Source organism: Lolium perenne, chromosome 7 (assembly GCF_019359855.2).
Source record: "Lolium perenne isolate Kyuss_39 chromosome 7, Kyuss_2.0, whole genome shotgun sequence".
NCBI classification, from domain to species: domain Eukaryota; kingdom Viridiplantae; phylum Streptophyta; class Magnoliopsida; order Poales; family Poaceae; genus Lolium; species Lolium perenne.
Genome location: NC_067250.2, coordinates 238,147,838 through 238,170,417, shown reverse-complemented (window position 1 = coordinate 238,170,417; position 22,580 = coordinate 238,147,838). Strand labels below are relative to the sequence as shown.

Here is a 22,580-nt window from a genome sequence, read left to right as displayed (position 1 = left end):
CTTTAGATGTACACGTAGTATAGATTGGATGCAGAATATGTGGTACAGTGCTATAATAGATGAATTATCTGACTGTGCTAAAAAAATATTAATTACAAATAACACCATCACTTTTTATGCGTTGCTTTTTCTGAATAATTATTTGAATAGTCTGATTCGGAAATAACTTTGTACACGCAAGTATGGGTGAGGAAGCAATCCTTACCGTTCAGACTAGCAGGTTGCTTTGAGATCCGGAGAAAATAGAAGATGGAGGAAGTCCTTTGTGCACCTTTGTTGCATTTTCTAAAAGGAGTGGCAGAGCCATGAGACACGGAATAAAGGCAGTCAGGTTTGCCAGAGATTCCCTAGAGGCCTACACAGCGGGTAGGCACACAGAATTCCCGGGACGTGCTTTTCTCCTTATCATCTCCTTCCTCCATCCTTTCTCCGGATCAGCTCTTCCATCGCCTCCTCTTTCCTGCTTTCTCTTCCTGTTTTCTTATTCCGGTGATGTCAGTTGACCCTGATCGGTCTTCTCTCCACTTTACCATGCTTCTCCGGTTCTCCCTAATATTGCACGGTGGACAATTTTCTCTAGGTGAGTGGTCAAAGCATACAGGGGCATGCTGTCCGTCCGGCATGGGTTCACCTACATGCTTCAGATTCCATTGGAGACAGGGAGAGAGACTTCTGACCACACCAAACCGATTATATCTCTCTTCCCCTCATTTCTCTCCTCTCTCACACCAGAGTTGGCCGACGCCATGGATCCGAGCAGCCGGAAGAAACCAGACAGCGGCGCCGTGTGCTTGGAATGCAGTGACCGTAATCAGCCTGTCTTCAAAAAGAGGCACATCATATCCGATTGTCTTCCACTTGGGTCGTTCTAGTGACTGTAATCAGCTTAAGAAGGAGAACAGGATAATCAACATCGGTGGAAAAAATATATTACAATTGCCATTGATTGGTACATGACTAGATTTCTTGCTAGGAGTCATCGGCCAAAAAGGTTCCAACACAAACATCTCAGACTATTTGCCAGGTAACGACCAAATTAGAATAACCCCAGCTAGCTGAACCCGACGAGTAACTGCACTCTGGCGACCAAAAGAAAACACCTCGCTAACTGACAGAATAAAATGCTAACTGACGACAAACTACGGTCTGGTGACCAAACCACAATCAGACGAGCCGAGCGCGGACCCGTCGCTGCATGAGGTTCCGGACGCCATCGCCGGCGAAACCACGATGGGGGCTGAGCAGTGAGCACCTCGTCGCCGCCATCTTAGTGCTCGTGTGTGGCCTGGTACCCAGCGTCTGAAGACGAGTCGCCGTCCGGGACCATCACGGCTGCAAAGTCGACGACGCCGGCCCCCATGTTCTCCGCAACCTGCTCGTCACCGACTCCGTGGCCAGCAGCACCCTGCGTTTTTTTTTTGTATGTTCTCGAATCAAGATTATGTATGAAGTCGGAAAACAGCGACTTGTTAATTTCAATTTGGAATCCATGTAAATATCAAACTCATCTCATCGGGTGCAAACAGCAGGTCCCCTTCGTTCTCCGCTCTGATGGCAGCAGTTGATTGCCCAGGGTTGCCGGCCACCGTATCCAACGCTGTCCTCGTCGTCCGCATCGTAACCTGAGTCCCCTCGGCGGATCTAAAGAGTAGCAACACTAGGCGTCAGAAAGACCGGGAAAAGTGGAACACGATCGAGATGCAGCGTGCATGATACAGATTTCAGCCCTCAAAACTCAAAACGTAATGACCATTGACATGATTTCTAAAGGTAGTTAACTCTCTGGAACAGAGTAGGGAAATTGGACAATAATTTTCTGCCTCCTTACCTGTATCCGACACCAGCTGACCAGCGTCGCCTCTGCCGCGGCTCCCATCTTGGGCGACATCGTTGCCGAAGCCACTATCCAAATCGTGCGCGCCGCCGGCGATGCTTCCTTACTCTTCGACGCAGCGGTCGTCGATGGTGCTGCCCCTTTCTTGTGCGCCGCCGTCGTCGTGGATGCTGCCAAGTCCTTGGTCGTCTCCTTCATCGACGCTGCTACTGCCGCTGCTGCCTTCTTGGGGCCCGACGAAGTAAGAAGCTTCCTTCTGTTCATCCCAACGCTCCACCACAAACCGGTCAAAGGATACCGGCGCGTCGGCAGGAGGGATCAGGGAGGCTACGTACTCGGGCAGCGGGTAGAAATCATCGGTGGATACAGCCCCCTCGAAGAACTCGGGGAGAGGTCGTTCTCCCTGGACTTGCCCCGCCGGACATTGACTGCAAGAGGCCCAAGGCCGCCAGCCTGATGGAGAGGACGGGGTGGAGGAGAAACCGCTCCAGCGGATCAGCCGCGCCAGCCAGAAGAAGGGGGCGCGGACGGGAGAAGGCGGGAGACGGAGCAGCCGCGCAGCCAGAAGAAGGGGGCGCCGAGCGGAGAGGGCGGGAGACGGAGCATCCGCGGCGACGGCGGCGGCGGCGACAGAGGATTTGGAGCGACAATTTTTTAGGGGAGATGGGCAGTGGTGGCCGCGGAAGTTGCTAGCTTTGTCTGGTGGCCGTGTCGAGCGCAGCAAAGCCCGGGGAAAAGTAACGCCTGACGCAACTAAATAAATGTACGCAAATGATACTCCTCCTTTTCTTTTCTCCGGATCTCAAAGCAACCTGCTATCCTGTACGGTACAGATTACTTCCTCACCCATACCTGCGTGTACAAAATCCACACTCTAGTCTGATTATAACTTTTTTGTTATTTGAGGAAATGGATCTCAATATTGAATCAACCACTGTTGATGATTTTGATAATATGCCTCTAAAAAGGGCCAAAAGTTCTAAAACATGTGTTTAAGATGATCCATTGTCATCTTTTACCATCTCCACCGCATCTATCGTTTCGGAATGTTCTGACTCTTTTAGTTCAAAATTGACGAATGAAGATCCATTGTCTCCATCACCAAACAAGCTGGCTTTATCTCCGGTTTCAGCGGAAGATGATAAACATATAACAAATAATTAACATACGAGTATCTCCCACAAGGTAAAATATTGCATTGTTTGTGTTTGTGTATTTATCCAAAATATTTTACTTTATTTAATTATTTTACTTTTTTGCAGATTACATTTTAAATTGATATTACGTGATTTTCAACTAAAACACGAGATAAAAATAGATCAATCAAATGCTACATGCTATTTCGATTTGATCGACGCACGGTAACTTATGAAAGGAGATAATTTAATTTAATGCGATACCGTAGCAACGCACGGGTTTTGTGCTATACATACATACGTAGATAAAACTGAGTCAATTAATTTGAAGCGGAGCATATATCTATTTATTGTATGACTAGATAAGCACTACCGCCATTCTTAAATAGGAGCACTCCCTAAGTATTTAATCTGAAAACGATGCCCCCAACTATTTACTTCAGCCATCCGTTAGATTTACTTTTGGTGAGGTGAGCAGTGCTGATCCTTCGTAGATAGCTAACTCACGCAAATTCGAAAGTTGGTTTCTGTACATTTCTGCTCCGCTTCTCCCTTGGCAAAAATTTGGCTGGGTAAAAAATAAGGACGGTGTAGATCTTTCCACACCCCTTAGTAAATGAGGGCATGATCATAAAATTGAAAAATCTAACATGTATTTACAACTTTGTAGTGGCCCATATGGCTCGTGTTGTCTTGTACGAGTAATTTCTGTACGTATGGTGTACTAATACGGTCTCGTGCCCCAGAGGAAGAAGCCTACCACACCACACTGGTCAATGTGCCGGAGGAAGAAGCCCACACGCACAAACATGAGAACCCGTCCCAACACCTCGATAGGATCGAGAGGAGAACCTAACCCTAGCCTCGCCGGGGACAGAGGGTACCCTCCATCAATGGACCGAGGGATCTGGAGCGGCCACGATATCAAAGTCGATGGCGAAGACGACCGGCGCAGGTAGCACCCTTAATTCGGAGGATCCCTGCCGACGTAGAGATTCCGTCGTCTGGCAGCGCCGTCGTCCGATCCGAGTGGATGCGTACCCAACCAACAGGTTTTCAAAACCACGCATGCACAACCTGGGGTGGTAGTTAGGCAACTGGGATGGTTACCACGTGACCTCTTATTTTTCTAACGCGGCCTACATATATCGTATGTATATAGACGGGTATACATGGGTTGGATTTGGATTTCGGCGGGCCTATGGTTGAAAAAAACTGAATATAATCCCCCAACTTCGCTTAGGCACTAGAAGAAAACGAGCCTTTCGTTGGAACTATCCGGAGCATTAGTTCCGGTCGTGTTTGGATCCGAGATTAATGTGAGCATTACTCCTACCTAGTCCGGGTAGGACGCCGCATAACGTTTAGTTCTAGTTGGAGACACCAACCAAAACTAAAGGGGTTGCGATGAGCTATCTTTGGTGCAAAAACCTTTAGTACTGGTTTGTAACACCGGAACCAAAAGCTCTTACCAATCGGGATGGAATTCTCTTCTTCTACTACTAAGGGAGGAGCACTGAAGAAGGACTCCGTTTCAATATGGAGTGAGCTGCGATGATAAATGATCATATTTTGAGCTTGATCTAGTTCAGATTTTGCTGCCCTTTCTTTTTACTGTGTCGGCCGATGGCCTCATCTGGACATTTACTGTGTTGCATGCCTTAGACCGTTGGTTTGCATGTTTGTGAGTTTTGCAAAGTTCTCTTCTCTGTACCTATGATAGCAATCTGCAATTAGACTCGACTGGGAATGATCGGTAGCCGTCAGCAATTTGCAGGTGGATGTACACAGATTTCTTCTTTATAAAATTATTCGCAATACCTTAAAAGGGAAATACAAGGATCAATTCGAAGCCACCTTCCTAGCGAGAACTCGCTATACCTACGATGAAGGGGGGACCATGAACAAGGCCATACTCCCTGACGGTACACCAACACACATCATCCAAAAAGCAAAACCCTGAGGGTGCGCCATTGCACACATCACAGAGTTCGCACCGCCATCTATCTCGAACCCATCTCCGAGCGAGATCAACGCATTGACCATGCCAGGCCCGCCGTAGATGTCACCATAACACCAAACAAATCCACCATCCTGCACGCGTCCAACAATCCTCGCCCGTCTTCAATACCCCGCAGCTCCACGCCACTGAGAAACATCGACGACACTCCACCAAAAACCACCTCCATCTAGCCGCTACTCCAAAAACGATGCCCCAAGAGGTAACATGACGCAGGGTGCGCCATCATCGTCCGATCCTGGCTAGATCTAGGGTTTGCCCCGGAGCAGCACGAGTGAGCACCCGCGGACTGCGACGACGATGCCTTCAAGAAGGAAGCGACGCTTAACGCCACCACCGCGCGCCAATCACGGCATGGTTTTCACCGACAGCCGCAAGTCCCCTACTCGGCGAGAACGAACGGAGAGGCCAGCAAAGATGATGTCTTCGCAAGGGAGCGACGCCAATAGCCGCCGCCATCATCCGCCAAGAATGAAGTCAAGGCTCGGTGTTCACCGGAGGCCCTTCGCCGCTAGCTCGTCGTCGACTAGATCTTCATCATCGGGGTAGAGGGATCTCGTGATCCGCCTCCCCAGCAACTAGCCGACCTCCTCCGGCGAAGAAGAAGGCCGCCTCCATTGTCGAACCCGAGGCTACTGCCCCGGGCGTCCTCGTACCGCGGGAAAATCCCAAGGACACCACCCCGCACCGGCGAGAAGCACTCCTACGTGAAATCGATCGTGAAACATACACATGTCACACAAAGTTCCGCTGCCAACGATTTTAGTGTCGCCCTGAAATCATCCTTTAGATGGCAATAGAATTGCCGGTTGCGTTCTACACGAATGATGAATCCGATCGTGGAAGATTGAAGTAACATCTACCGATCTACTGGGCCTCTTCCTCCTCGAGGTACTTCATGTACTCGGCGATCTCCGCTTCCATCTCCCTGGGCGGTGGGTGGACCCTGGCGATCCTGGCAGCGCGCTTTGGCCACTCCTTGTTCCGGTCGTACTTGCGGAGCTTCCTCGCCTGCCAGTACTCCTCCACCATGTCCTCCTCCGTCATGTAGATGTAGCGCAGCGCCTCCGCGTACAGCGCCGTGAGGAACGCCATCCCTGGCGTCGTCTCCTCTGTTTCCTCCCGGGCCTGCTCTGTCGCATCACCGGCGTCGGCAACGGTGATTGCGGACGGCGTGTGGGGCCCTGACATTGCTGATCCTTTCTTCTCCATGTCTCTCTAGCTTGGGTCTCTCTTTTGCGAGTTGCGAGCTGGCTCTGCTGTCGTCGCCTGCGGAGGTATTTGTAAAGAAGACACGGCCTGTCGCCCTGTCCCAGTACAAGTCCGACTGGATACCTAATCGGATTCTAACTTGGATCGCACAAGGATTCCTGAACTGATCTTACGCGCCATGCAGCAGCCATGGAGATGGATGTGGTTACAGAAAAAAAATACGTGTATCTATTATGCTTTCAGCCCAACTCATGCATAGCCCATGTATAATTGTCTGGCCCATTAATACGTTGTTCGCTAATCACTGGGGGAAATCTTCATGCGGTTTGTCACAAATCCATTCACTCCATTTTGTAAAACGTTCACTCACAGCACAGCAGAAAATAAACCAAACAAACATAATGGCCTAATCTATTAATGTAGCAACTCATCCTTGTAGATCTTTATATATGTTGAAGGTGACTGAAGCATCATTGCTAGATAGTAGTATTTATTCAGTTGGTCAAACATTCCAACAAACATCCGTTGAAATTTCAGATGACCTTCCCAACTATCCATTTCTAGGGACCCTTCAGGCAGCATCGTGTGTAGGTAAACTTAAATAAAATGGTCAGCAAATAGATTTTTTAGGGATCACCAGAGAGGGCAAAATGCCCTCTGGCGAAAGAACACAAATCACGACCAGGTGGGGAGCAAGATGAAATTGACGAAACGGACGATGTAATGGGTTGACGACGGAACCTGTTCGTTCTTTTTAGGTAGTAGAGATTACCCTCAAAATCATCCGCTCCTTTGCAATAATTCACAAATCATCTTGAGCGGTTGCAGAATTTTAGCAACGAATGCTGCCAACTAATACAAGAGAAAATTGTTGGAAACGCTGTGTACCAATCAAAGAGACTAACTAAACCGAAGCGGGAAATTAAGCACACAGAAAAATTCAATGCGACGAGCAGATCGACCAGCTACCGTGGACCACTTAGAGGAGGACGAAGGGGTGGTAGCTAAATAAACAGCAAAGGGTCTAAAGGAAGATATGCTCCAGGAGTCGGTAGAACGCCGTACAGGTCGCAGAAGAACACGAGCAAGCACACCCGACATGCGAGCTCCACCCCCAACCGGTCACTCGCTCGCACGTCGGGAAGACAAAGCAGAGACATGCAACAAACCCGGCCGTTGCGGAATGGACAACGGCCGTTACACAAACCGATTGCAAACCTGCGCTTCCGAATAAATTACCCCGCTTCCCTTTCTTCCCTGTCCCCATCATCCCTTCTTCCCCGTCCCCAGCATCACCATCTTCCCCATCCTCAGCATCTCCACCCCCATCCCCAACAAACGCGACGCGACACAGACAATGGCAAGAAGAGCATGGGACCTGGTTCTGTACAACCCACTTGATCACATCTTCTCCCTCCTAGATTCCTACACTAACCGGATCAGTTTCCTCGCTGTGCGCACGGAGTGGCGCCACGTCAGGAGACCGCTCCTGCCGCTGCTACCGTCGGTTCTCAGCCTCTCCCCGGAGCAAGGCAGCAACAGGGACAACAATACGGTGGGTTCTGGATGCAGCACGCGCCAGGCTTCCACAATGGGATGCGTGTCATTCGCACTTTTCATGGAGGAAGATTTCGTTGTGGCGTTCAGCGTTCCCAAACCAAGCAAGTATTGCATAGTCAACATCCGGACTGGATCCCTCTCGATGACTTTTCCTGACCGCATACGCCGCTTTGGGTCAGCGCACCGGATCAACCGCGACCGAGGACGACCGCATTTTGAGCGTGTACGTATACAACCAAAATTGGGTGTGGTGCCCTCCCTCCGTGAAAATAGGACACACCAGAAGCACCTTCTCAGTCCCGCCGCTCGGTGCCGCTTAGAGGCGGAAGTCCGGGGAGAATCAAAGATAATTTATACTGAACTTGTATGCTTTTTAATGACTTACTTTTATAATAATATAGTTTTAACACTTATAATTCTAACGAGTTTCAATATTTCACGACATTTTGATGTTGTTTATAGTAATTATAGTGTTATTTGCTATACATTTATCTATGTATAACAGTTACAAATTTGCATAAATTCAAACTATATGTTGTAAATATAAAAAATTCCGCTTTAAATTTTTATAGTATCATAATTTTATAGTTTATATGTGTATATATGTGTTATGTGTGTATGGATGCATATGTATGTTCGCGTCTATTTTAATATCCTTAAATATCATGGTAGAGATTTCTAATATGCGATATCTAACAAATATTTACTTCGTTCCACATTAGTTGACTCATTTTTTCCTGGATACCACTCATGTATATAGACCCATTTTAATGTGTATATACATACATACGTAGATAAAACTGAGTCAATTAATTTGAAACGGAGCATATATCTATTTATTGTATGACTAGATAAGTACTACCGCCATTTTTAATAGGAGCACTCCCTAAGTATTTAATCTGAAAACGATGCCCCCAACTATTTATTTCAGCCATCCTTAGATTTACTTTTGGTGAGGTGAGCAGTGCTGATCCTTCGTAGATAGCTAACTCACGCAAATTCGAAAGTTGGTTTCTGTACATTTCTGCTCCGCTTCTCCCTTGGCAAAAATTTGGCTGGGTAAAAATAAGGACGGTGTAGATCTTTCCACACCCCTTAGTAAGCGAGGGCATGATCATAAAATTGAAAAATCTAACATGTATTTACAACTTTGTAGTGGCCCGTATGGCTCGTGTTGTCTTGTACGAGTAATTTCTATATGTATGGTGTACTAATACGGTCACGTGCCCCAGAGGAAGAAGCCTACCGCACCACACTGGTCAATGTGCCGGAGGAAGAAGCCCACACGCACAAACATGAGAACCCGTCCCAACACCTCGATAGGATCGAGAGGAGAACCTAACCCTAGCCTCGCCGGGGACAGAGGGTACCCTCCATCAATGGACCGAGGGATCTGGAGCGGCCACGATATCAAAGTCGATGGCGAAGACGACCGGCGCAGGTAGCACCCTTAATTCGGAGGATCCCTGCCGACGTAGAGATTCCGTCGTCTGGCAGCGCCGTCGTCCGATCCGAGTGGATGCGTACCCAACCAACAGATTTTCAAAACCACGCATGCACAACATGGGGTGGTAGTTAGGCAACTGGGATGGTTACCACGTGACCTCTTATTTTTCTAACGCGGCGTACAAATATCGTATGTATATAGACGGGTATACATGGGTTGGATTTGGATTTCGGTGGGCCTATGGTAGAAAAAAACTGAATATAATCCCCCAACTTCGCTTAGGCACTAGAAGAAAACAAGCCTTTCGTTGGAACTATCCGGAGCATTAGTCCCGGTCGTGTTTGGATCCGAGATTAATGTGAGCATTACTCCTACCTAGTCCGGGTAGGACGCCGCACGATTTTAGTTCCAGTTTAAACGAGATCTTTATTTCTAGTTGGAGACACCAACCAAAACTAAAGGGGTTGCGATGAGCTGTCTTTGGTGCGAAAACCTTTAGTACTGGTTTGTGATACCGGAACCAAAAGCTCTTACCAATCGGGATGGAATTCTCTTCTTCTACTAGTAAGGGAGGAGCACTGAAGAAGGACTCCGTTTCAATATGGAGTGAGCTGCGATGATAAATGATCATATTTTGAGCTTGATCTAGTTCAGATTTTGCTGCCCTTTTTTTTTTACTGTGTCGGCTGATGGCCTCATCTGGACATTTCACTAGTAGAAAACCTCTCATCCATCTAAGCCTTTAGTACCGGTTCCCTTACGAACCGGTACTAAAGGGGGCATTAATACCGGTTCCGTGCGTGGGACATCAATACCGGTTCGTTATGGACCTTTAATACCGGTTCGTAACAGGAACCGGTATTAAAGGGTTTGGGCCCGATTTCCAGGCGGTGGTGGGGCCAGGGTTGCACCTTTAGTACCGGTTCGTGTAAGGAACCGGTACTAAAGGGTCTGTGCCTATATGATCGCGCGGGGCAGCCGCCTGCCTCCCTGCATATCTCATTCTCACTTCTCCTCTCACATTTCCAAATATTCTCCACCTCTCACACTCCAATAATCTTTATTTTTCTCCACCATTTTAACAAGATTAACGGCATACATCTATCCAAGGGTTAGCAATATCATCCTTCCTTCCGGCGTTCCTAATTTAGCTCAGTTCTTTGGTAGTTTTAACTCGTACTATTTTTGTAGTGCAAGCAAGGTGTTCGATTAAATGCCTAAGTTAGTGATTTTATTTTTTTATATGCAATTTGAGCTGAAATTATGGTATGTTTTGTAGGTTTTAATTAGTATCATCCCCGTCCTTATCATTGTCGATCGCCAAATGGCGTCCCCGAGCCGGCACGGTACCACCTCGGTGAGCCCCTCTTCTTTTATAAAAAAACAATTAGTTTTATGTGATGAACTTGAATATTAATTAAGTTGGTCACTCATATATCCATGATGTTGTGTACTTAATGATTTTTGATATACATATAAAATGCAGATGAGTCGACAATGGATGTACGGTGACCGGTGCCATCCCGAGTTCATTATCGGCATGCATTATTTTCTCAACGTGGCTGAGGCAAACAGCGGTCGAATGGTTTCATATATTGTCCATGTAGTTCCTGTAAGAATATGAAGGATTACTCTACCTCGAAGACCCTTCACGTCCACCTGCTGGAGAATGGTTTCATGCCCAGCTATAATTGTTGGACCAAGCACGGAGAAAGAGGGGTTATATTGGAAGACAACGAAGAAGAAGAGGATAGTGACAACTATCCCTTATTCACTGAAGACGGTGGTAGAATGGGGGAAGACGAAGCTGAAGAAGAGCTCATTTTCGATGAGCCGATTTTTGATGACCCAGATGACGATTTGGGTCGGGCCATTCTTGATGCGAAGATGAACTGCGGAAATGAAAAGGAGAGGTTGAAGTTGGAGAAAATGTTAGAGGATCACAACAAACTGTTGTACCCAAATTGCGAAAATGGTCGAAAAAGCTGGGTACCACGCTGGAATTGCTGCAATGGAAGGCAGAGAATGGTACTTCTGACAAGGGATTTGAAAAGTTGCTGAAAATAATAAAGAAGATGCTTCCAGGGGAGAACGTGTTGCCCTCTAGCACGTACGAAGCAAAGAAGGTTGTCTGCCCTCTAGGATTAGAGGTGCAGAAGATACATGCATGCATCAATGACTGCATCCTCTACCGCGGGAGTACGAGAATTTGAATGCATGCCCGGTATGTAGTGCATTGAGGTATAAGATCAGGCGAGATGACCCTGGCGATGTTGAGGGTGAGTCCACCCCCAGGAAGAGGGTTCCTGCGAAGGTGATGTGGTATGCTCCTATAATACCACGGTTGAAACGTTTGTTCCGGAATAAAGAGCATGCCAAGTTGTTGCGATGGCACAAAGAGGACCGTAAGAAAGATGTGATGCTGAGACACCCCGCTGACGGGTCGCAGTGGAGAAAAATCGACAGAGAGTTCAAGTCATTTTCAGATGACGCAAGGAACTTAAGATTTGGTCTAAGTACAGATGGCTTTAATCCTTTCGGGGAGCAGAGCTCCAGTCATAGCACCTGGCCAGTGACTCTATGTATCTATAACCTTCCTCCTTGGTTGTGCATGAAGCGGAAGTTCATTATGATGCCAGTGCTCATCCAGGGCCCGAAGCAACCCGGCAACGACATTGATGTGTACCTGAGGCCATTGGTTGAAGAACTTTTAGAGTTGTGGCGTGACGAAGGTGTACCTGTGTGGGATGAGCACGAACAAAAGGAATTTAACCTACGAGCGTTGTTATTTGTAACCATCAATGATTGGCCTGCTCTTGGTAACATTTCAGGGCAGTCAAACAAGGGATACAATGCATGCACACACTGTTTAGGTGAGACTGATAGTAATTATTTGGGAAACAAGAATGTGTACCTGGGGCATCGTCGATTTCTTCCAAAACAACATCACGTAAGAAAGAGAGGAAAGCATTTCGGAGGTGAGGCAGATAACCGAACGAAGCCTACCCGCCCTAATGGGGAAGTTATATATGATATGGTCAAGGATTTAAAAGTGATCTTTGGAAAGGGTCCCGGCGGACAATCTGTTCCGCATGATGTTGACGGACACGTACCCATGTGGAAGAAGAAGTCGATATTTTGGGAGCTACCCTACTGGAAATTCTTAGAGGTTCACTCTGCAATCGACGTGATGCACATGACGAAAAATCTTTGCGTGAACCTGCTAAACTTCTTGGGCGTGTATGGGAAGACAAAAGATACACCGGATGCACGGCAGGACCAGCAAAGTATCCACGAAGGAAACAACCTGAATCCAGAGAAGTATCAAGGTCCTGCCAGCTATGCTCTTACCAAAGAGGAGAAGGAGATCTTTTTTGAAGTCCTGAGTAGCATCAAGGTCCCGTCTGGCTTCTCGTCGAATATAAAGGGAATAATAAACATGTCGGAGAAAAAGTTTCAAAAGGGACGATATCACAGACATTGCGTTCATTGACCCGAACACAATGCATGTTAAAACCATAGAGAATCCCCTCTATAACAAGGATACACCGCAGACTTTGCTAAGGTTTTTGAAGCGACAACGTGACAAAAAGCTAATACTTTGGCCTTACAACTTCGAGTGAGTCTTACTGTCTTATAACACATTATATTTTGCTCACCGTATGTCAAAATTTTAACTAATGACTTATATATATGACACTACATATTGAAACGTGCGTAGGTTTCACTTTATTCTTCTCGTCATCAATTTGGAAATTGGAGAAGTTGAAGTCTTGGACTCACTAAGCAAAAAAAAGGATCTATACGTGTCTTGTTTTTTAATGCTCAGAAGGTAATTTTAATTCTTATCGGTTTGTTTCGTTAATTTCCTGCTTTGAACTAATTGATGACTCTTTTATGCATTTTCTTTTGTCGAGCAGCGTATGGCAAACTTTCATCAAGGAAGATACGTCCCGTGAATGGACACCGAAGCTGCGATGGCGTGCGAAAGTAAGTAGTACTACCTAGGTCCACACACCTTTTAATTATCATACTTGACTATTGTTTGATTGAATTATATTCTTGTAAAGAAATGCCCGCAACAACCTCCGGGGACCGATCTCTGTGGATTCTTCGCTTAAGTAGTACATCCGCAGAATTGTCAACGAGAGAACGAATAATGAAAGAAATAAAGAGGTACAAAAATAATCTTCACAAATTTGTTTTGTTATCATAAGTTGTGCTGAGTTTCAGTAATAGTTGTTTCATGTATTCATTTGTATCTTATTCTTTTATAGTTGGCAAGAAAGCGGAACAAGCTCTCAATCGATGACCGCTTCATAGCAATAGGCGAGGAATTGGCGGGATTTTTCCTTCGGGACGTCATACCACCACTCGCAGAGCACCACTATGAATGAAGATGTACATGTTACATATATAGTTGACTCGAAGAGTACCACTATGCTACATGTAATAGACATATATAGAGTACGCCTCGGAGAGCACCACTATGCATGAAGATCGATCTTCATGCATAGTGCTACTTAATTTGCGATCTTATGCAATAACATGTGTGTTATATTATATGCACCAACTTGCTATGCATCATCTTGATCTTCATGTACTACCTAAACCCAAACGCGTTTCTGGTGCATCGACGCGATATGAAACAAACCGATATCCCTAAACCTCTCCAAAACCCTAAAAAGCCAATTCTCTGCCGCGGCAGAGATTTGGGCAAATTCCCTGCCGCGGGGGGAACCTTTGGTACCGGTTCGTATTACCAACCGGTACCAAAGATCCTTAGCCCTGAGCTCTCCTGGTGGCCCACGTGGAGGCCCCTTTTATACCGGTTCGTAAGCAACCGGTACGAAAGGGGGGGGGGGGCTTTAGTGCCGGAAGTTTTATACCGGTTGCAAAACCGGTACGAATGCCCCTCTGGAACCGGTACGAATGGACGTTTTTCTACTAGTGTTTACTGTGTTGCATGCCTTAGACCGTTGGTTTGCCTGTTTGTGAGTTTGGCAAAGTTCTCTTCTCTGTACCTATGATAGCAATCTGCAATTAGACTCGACTGGGAATGATCGGTAGCCGTCACCAATTTGCAGGTCCAGGTAAGTATTACTACCTTTCAACGATTCAGAAAGCTTTTTTTTCGATCAATGAGCATAGGCCCATCCTCTACATCCAAAGGATGTACACATATTTTTTCTTTATTAAATTATTCGCAATGCCTTACAAGGGAAATACAAGGATCAACTCGAAGCCACCTTCCTAGCGAGAACTCGCTATACCTACGATGAAGGGGGGGACCATGAACAAGGTCATACTCCCTGACGGTACACCAACACACATCATCCAAAAAGCAAAACCCTAAGGGTGCGCCATTGCACACATCACAGATTTCGCACCGCCATCTATCTCGAACCCATCTCCAAGCGAGATCAACGCATTGATCATGCCAGGCACGCCGTAGATGTCACCATAACACCAAACAACTCCACCATCCTGCACGCGTCCAACAATCCTCGCCCGTCTTCAATACCCCGCAGCTCCACGCCAATGAGAAACATCGACGACAACGTGGTAGATGAAAAATACTCCAACAAAAACCACCTCCATCTAGCCGCTATTCCAAAAACGATGCTCCAAGAGGTAACATGGCGCAGGGTGCGCCGTCATCGTCCGATCCTGGCTGGATCTAGGGTTTCTCCCAAAGCAGCATGAGTGAGCACCCGCGGACTGCGACGACGATGCCTTCAAGAAGGAAGCGACGCTTAACGCCACCATCGCCCGCCAATCATGGCACGGTTTTCACCGACAGCCGCAAGTCCCCTACTCGGCGAGAACGAACGGAGAGGCCAGCAAAGATGATGTCTTCGCAAGGGAGCGACGCCAATAGCCGCCGCCATCATCCGCCAAGAATGAAGTCAAGGCTCGGTGTTCACCGGAGGCCCTTCGCCGCTAGCTCGTCGTCGACTAGATCTTCATCATCGGGGTAGAGGGATCTTGTGATCCGCCTCCCCAGCAACTAGCCGACCTCCTCCGGCGAAGAAGAAGACCGCCTCCATCGTCGAACCCGAGGCTACTGCCCCGGGCGTCCTCGTACCGCGGGAGAATCCCAAGGTCACCACCCCGCACCGGCGAGAAGCACCCCTACGTGAAATCGATCGTGAAACATACACATGTCACACAAAGTTCCGCTGCCAACGATTTTAGTGTCGCCCTGAAATCATCCTTTAGATGGCAATGGAGTTGCCGGTTGCGTTCTACACGAATGATGAATCCGATCGTGGAAGATTGAAGTTACATCTACCGATCTACTGGGCCTCTTCCTCCTCATGTACTCGGCGATCTCCGCTTCCATCTCCTTGGGCGGTGGGTGGACCCTGGCGATCCTGGCAGCGGCGCAGCGCGCTTTGGCCACTCCTTGTTCCGGTCGTACTTGCGGAGCCTCCTCGCTTGCCAGTACTCCACCAGGTCCTCCTCCGTCATGTAGATGTAGCGCAGCGCCTCCGCGTACAGCGCCGTGAGGAACGCCATCCCTGGCGTCGTCTCCTCTGTTTCCTGCCGGACCTGCTCTGTCGCATCACCGGCATCGGCTACGGTGGCTGCGGACGGCGCGTGGGGCCCCAACATTGCTGATCCTTTCTTCTCCATGTCTCTCTAGCTTGGGTCTCTCTCTTGCGAGTTGCGAGCTGGCTCTGCTGTCGTCGCCTGCGGAGGTATTTGTAAAGGAGACCCGGCCTGTCGCCCTGTCGTCCCAGTACAAGTCCGACTGGATACCTAATCGGATTCAAACTTGGATTACACAAGGATTCCTGAACTGATCTTACGCACCATGCAGCAGCCATGGAGATGGATGTGGTTACAGAAAAAATCACTTGTATCTATTATGCTTTCAGCCTAACTTATGCATAGCCCATGTATAATGGTCTGGCCCATTAATATGTTCTTCGCTAATCACGGGGAAAAAAATCTTCAAGCGGCTTGTCACAAATCCGTTCACTTCAGTTTGCAAAACGTTCACACTGCTAACAAAACATGTGTCTCTCACAGCAGAAAATAAACCAAACAACACAGTCCTTAGTATGATGCCGATCTCTTAGGATGGACCGCTTTCTTAACGAGAAAGAGAGCTTAGCCTTACCCCTTAACAATTGGTTGACTGACCCCTTACCACACAGCAATCAAACTGGTGGCGGCGCATAGGCAATGTCATGTCCTAGATCGTGTTTTGAAGGCTGGGTTCAGGGACAGGCTGCAGACCCATGTCCGGGGTGGGTAAAAGTTATTCCCGACGAAAGCTCCGTGTTTCGATGCCAATGACGGTGAAGCTTTCTTTATTCTCTTGGTGGCGGAGTTGTGGGTACTGTTGAAGGGTGAAAATGTAAAAATAGAACAGTTAAGGGATAAAGATAGAAAGTAGAGTAGTATAGGTGAGACTGTGAGAGCTCCAGAGTCTTCTTCTTGGCTGTAAAATTTCCCCATCCTGTAAATCCTCTGTTTTTGTGAGTTCTTGGTTTCCTGAAACTAGAAACAACAACATAGTATCAGAGCGGTAAGATCCGGTGCGATCTCGCTGCAAGCTAGCTCCTGGTGGTGCTGTGTCGCCGTGATTTGGAGCGATTTTGGGGAGTCTTCGTCCTCGGTGTGGCTGAATACAGAGCTGTGTGCCGGAGCGCCGCTGCCGCCGACCTCAGCCAGCGCGTGTCAAGCTGTCGCGAACTGGGAGAGCACACCACACCGAAGTAGTTAGCTAAGTCATATTGCTCTGCATCTGATATGGGGTGGCCCGATCTTCTCAGTAAGCAACAGTGGTGATGATGATCACGGGATGAACACATCGGATGAACACGACGATGTAGTGGATGATAACTTGTATGACGCAACGAGATCTCTCAATTGGTCCCTATCGCCAATGCAACAACTCTCAACCCTGCAAGATATTCGCAACTCCAGACACTTGCGCACGTAGCCGCCGACCACAAAGCGGTAAGTTGCAACCTTCTAATTCCCAATGGAACAGCAGATCACACAAGACTTTTCAGGGGTTCAACACCAAATTGATTCAATATGGAGTTAAGATTCAATAGAGTTGCAAGGCAAACAACTATGAACTAGGGTTTATCTTAAACGTGGTCTAAAGCAACTTTGGGGGCGTCCTGGGCACTTATATAGGAGTTCAGGACGACCTCAGGTCGAAAAAGTACGAAAATAACCGACCCGTAATAGATCTGGTCGAGACAGAGTCGGACTCGTCTGGTCTGGGATCCGGTCGACCGGGCCTGGGACCGGGCGGTCCGGTCTGGACCGGGCCTAGCGCCGTGTGGCGATCGGGTGGCCTTCCAGGCTTACTGGATAGTGCCCGGCTGGCACAAGTTCAGGGCCCGGTTGAAACCAGATGAATCCGGCGTGGGGGCCGGTCGGACCGGCCCTGAGACCGGGCGGCCCGGCGGTACGGCCGGTTGACCGGTCCTGGCGCCGGCTGGAACATCTCCTCCTGTCGCGCATGCCTCCCGCTCCTCCCTCGCGCGTTCTGATGGGGTTCGTAGCATAGAAAACAAAAATTTTACTACCGCAAAGACGAATAAATCCAAGATCTAATCTATGGAATACCCAAGATCTAATCTACAAGATCCAAGCAATGAGATTGATATGAGACTAACCCTCGAAGATTTCCAAAGCCTACGAGGTTAGATCTCGTTGTTGGTGTAGACGATCGTCCCGGTGCTGCAATCCGGCAGCACTTTCGTACTCGGTCGCGCGTACGGTGTCGATGAAGCCCCTTCCTCTCCCCGTTCCAGCGGGCAGCGGAGGTGTGGTAGATCTCCACGGAATCCCAACAGCACGACGGCGTGGTGGTGGTGGTGGAGAAGAATTACTGCAGGGTTTCGCCTAAGCCTGCGCAGTATATGGAGGAGGAAGAGAGGGGGCGGCTAAGGTTTCAGGATTGATGGTGTGGCCGGCCACCCCCTCCCCTCTTTATATAGGGGGAGGGGTCGGCCTAGGGTTCCCCCTGGGCCCACCACTTCCTTGGCCGGCGCATGAGGGGGGGGGGGGGGGACTTTTCTTCCCCCTCAAGCCTTCCTGTTATCTCTTCGTTTAAACACTTTATTTTAGAGATAGATCTTATCTCTAGATTTAAACCATTTAAATTAAGAGATAGATCTTATCTCTAAGGGGTAGGCCGGCCTGGGCCCACATGTCATAGTGGGCAGGCCCCACCATGCCATGTGGCGCCTACATGGCCTCTCCCGGGGTGGTGGGCCCACTGGCGGCCCTCTAGAACCTTCTAGAAGCTCCGGTCAAAACACCGGACTTTTTCTGAACCCCGGAAAATGACTTCCCTTATATGAATCTTATTCTCCGGACCATTCCGGACCTCCTCGTGATGTCCTGGATTCCATCCGAGACTCCAAACAAAAACTTCAGACTCAATCTCATATTCCGAATCTACTTATGCAACATCGAACCTTAAGCGCGTCACCCTACGGTTCGCGAACTATGCAGACATGGCCGAGATTCCTCTCCGAGCAATAACCAATAGCGGGATCTAGAGATCCATAATGGCTCCCACATATTCAATGATTACTTAGTGATCGATTGAACCATGTACATACGATGCCGATTCCCTTTGTCACGCGATATTTTACTTGTTCGAGGTTCGATCATCAGTATCTCCATACCTTGTTCAACCTCGTTACCGACAAGTACTCTTTACTCGTACCGTGGTATGTCATCTCTTATGATCCAATCATATGCTTGCAAGCTAATCAGACGACATTCCACCGAGAGGGAACATAGTATATCTATCCGTCATTAGGATGGACAAATCCCACTATTGATCCATATGCCTCAACTCATACTTTCCGAATACTTAATCCCATCTTTATAACCACTCATTTACGCAATGACGTTTGATGTAATCAAAGTACCCTTCCGATGTAAGTGATTTACATGATCTCATGGTCGAAGGACTTAGGCAACTATGTATCGAAAGCTTATAGCAAATTGAACTTAATGACTTGATCTTATGCTACGCTTATTTGGGTGTATGTCCATTATATCATTCACCCAATGACATAACCTTGTTATTAACAACATCCAATGTTCATGATCACGGAACCATGATCATTTATTAATCAACAAACTAGTTATACAAGAGGCTTACTAGGGACTCCTTGTTGTTTACATAATACACATGTATCAATGTTTCGGTTAATACAATTAGAGCATGGGATGTAAACATTTATCATGAACACTAAGATATAACAATAACTAATTTATTATTGCCTCTTGGGCATATCTCCAACAGTCTCCCACTTGCACTAGAGTCAATAATCTAGTTTACATTTGTAAAGATATAACACCTTGGCCTTCTGGTGCTTTATCATGTTTTGCTCACGGGAGAGGTTTTAGTCAACGGATCTGATACGCTCAGAAACGTATGTATTTTGAAATTCATTCGCGTCTCTACGCATGAATCATTTTCCAAATGAGTCGGCATTAATTGTATATGCTTAGTCCCGTGGTGGAACCTTAATTCCGCGGTCCGAAATAAGTTACTAATATTGTCACACACAATATAGCTTCAAAGTTCTGACACTATCGGAACTACACCAAGTTCTCAAAAAACTCCTCGACTTAACATCCTCAGTCATTGTCAAAACAATGACAAACTCTGCCTTCGTTTGTAGAATCCGTCACAATATTTAGAACTCATCTAAATCTAGCATAGACTTCTTCTAGCTCATTGTGCTACCTTTTTTTTAACACTTAGCCTAATTGAGATTGAAATTTTATTTTTATATGTGACCAAACTAATATCAGTACAACACCTTACAGTGATTTGTTTGTCATTACCCCATATAAAAACTATATATATATATCCATGGTTCTTCTAAAGCACTCATGGATATTCTTACTGTTGTCCAATGATCATTACATGAATCATTCTAGTATATATGCTTGTAACACTTTAGAGCACATGGCATCTGATTTTGTACATATTATTCGTGATCTAAAATCACTCATGTGTTTTTACTTATCGAGTGTCGAATACACTCAAGTCTTGTTAAACCTTCACATGAAAAGAACACCTTCTTAATATTTTTATATTGAAGTACTTCAATATCCATTCTATGTACTTTGACTTAAACTTATTATGTGTTTCAATCTATCCTCATAGATCTTGACACTAAATATGTTTCAGTCCATATCCTTTCATTGAAGTTAATTCTCAATGAAACCTTTTAATCAGATTAAATATATAATTACATCATTTATAATCAATGATATGTCATTCACATATAATATTATAACTATGTCTCAGCGCTCCCACTTAATTTCTTGCAAATGCAAGCATCTTCATCGTTTCTGATGGAATCAAAACCTCTTTGACTATTTCATCCGGTGAAGATTCCAACTCCGCAATACTCACTTCATCCAGTTGAAGTTTGTATACCTATCTAGTATTCCACGGACTAGCAAAACTCTTTGGTTTGTATCTAGTATACATCGTTCATACACACTTCTGGTAAGGAATGTATTTCTGCCATCCTACTACCATATCTCATAAAAGAAATATGTAGCGATTACTAGAATAATCCATACATACTACAAGCATCGCTACGGAAGATCTAATCTTATCGTAGTCAACTCTTTGAACTTTGTCGTAAACAACTTTTCGACAAGTCGAGTTTCTTCAAGGATATTCCATCCAAGTCCATCAATTTTATAGATCCATTTACTTTTCAAAAAGTATTCACCTATCTTGGATTTCATGGCGCATAGCCATTTTAACGGAGTCAGGGCCCATCATGACTTCTTTGTATGTAGTTGGTTTTCATTATTCAAAATCAATCCTTTGTCCACAAATCATTTATTTGATCACAAAGTAAACCATATCTACAAGGTTCAATAGGTACTTTGATCTTCATGACTATAACACTTTGTAGACATGGGAGCCATGATTGTCGTGGCCGCTTCCGGAACCATTTCCGATGCTGCACTACTCTGATCATCACGTCATGTTCATAAACCTTATCAAGTTCCATTGTCCTCCCACTCAAATATTTCGCTAGAAAACAATTTTTTGGAAATAAGTAAGAAACATCGACAAACACTTTTGTCTTTGACTTCATAGTGGAAAGAATTCCCAATCAATTCTTTGGGATAACCAACAAAGACATTCATCCGATTTTGGTTGTAAACTTATTTACATATGCTATGCATACCAAAATTTAAGAAAGGACTATTAGGGTTTATACCCATGCCATAACTCATATGGTGTCATTTCAACGGATTATGATGACGCTCTATTTAGTGTAAAAGCGGTAGTTTCTAAAGCATAATCCACAAAAATATAATGGCATCATTTTATTTTATCTCATAATCAATCCAACAGATTTGGATACGTCTCTCGGACACTCCATCATCACTATGATACTCCAAGAAACGTGAGGTTGTAGAACAATTTCATAACTCTCTTAGATGTTCGCTAAAACTCGTAATTCAAATATTTCCACCATGATCCAATCATAGATATTTGACTTTTCTATTACGATGATTTCCACTTCATGCTGAAATTTATTTGAATCCATTCAAATGTTTCAAACTTCTTCCTTATCGAATATATCCACATATATATATATATATATATATATATATTCAATTCATTGTTGGAAGTTTTCATGAAGTAGAAGAATCCCGCACACAACTATGCCCAGTGAACCACATACATCATTATGTATGTTTCCACTAAGTTAGTTTCCCGTTCAACTCTTGGCCTATGGACGGTATTTCAGTCATTCTCTTTAGAAGAGATTTGCAAGCGCCAAACGATTCAAAAATCAAATGACTCCAAAAACCCATTTTCATGGAGTTTCTTCATACGTTCCTTTCTAACATGACCTAAATGGCGGTTCCACAAATAAGTGGAATTCAAATCATTTGCCTTAAGGCATTTTAGCGTCAGTGTTATGCATGTGTGTTTCACCATTAAGACTTATAATAACTTATCCATCGTACATGGAATACTATCATAATTTGAACAACTCATTGTTTTCATTTGACCAGAACAAAACAACAATTATGAAGTTCTTTATTATAAATCTGAAGGGCTAGATAGAATGCCAATGACGAACATAATAACACTTTATTTTTTGTTCCAGACGTGCATTCCTATCATATTCCTTGTCAGTCACTTAGGCCATTGTATTCTTGTATTGCGTTGTTTTGTATGACACTTCATACCAATCAATATGGTACAAATACCCAAGAATTTCATTGTGTGACCAAACTAGGAATACATTCATAACATGTACATCATCTATATACACCTGAGCTAGACTTTCTAGTCTTTTCTTTCTTTCTGCCAAAAATCTTTTG

At 45.8% G+C, this 22,580-nt stretch overlaps 1 long non-coding RNA gene across 1 annotated transcript; it reads right to left on the bottom strand.

Annotated features, from left to right (window-relative positions):
• Positions 1-890: 890 nt before the first annotated feature.
• LOC127314032 (uncharacterized) lies at positions 891-2,557 on the bottom strand. Its single transcript, XR_007859306.2, has 2 exons — positions 1,829-2,557; positions 891-1,641 (listed from the first exon to the last, which is right to left on the bottom strand). It is a non-coding gene; the product is annotated as an uncharacterized lncRNA (long non-coding RNA).
• Between the last annotated feature and the right edge of the window lie 20,023 nt (positions 2,558-22,580).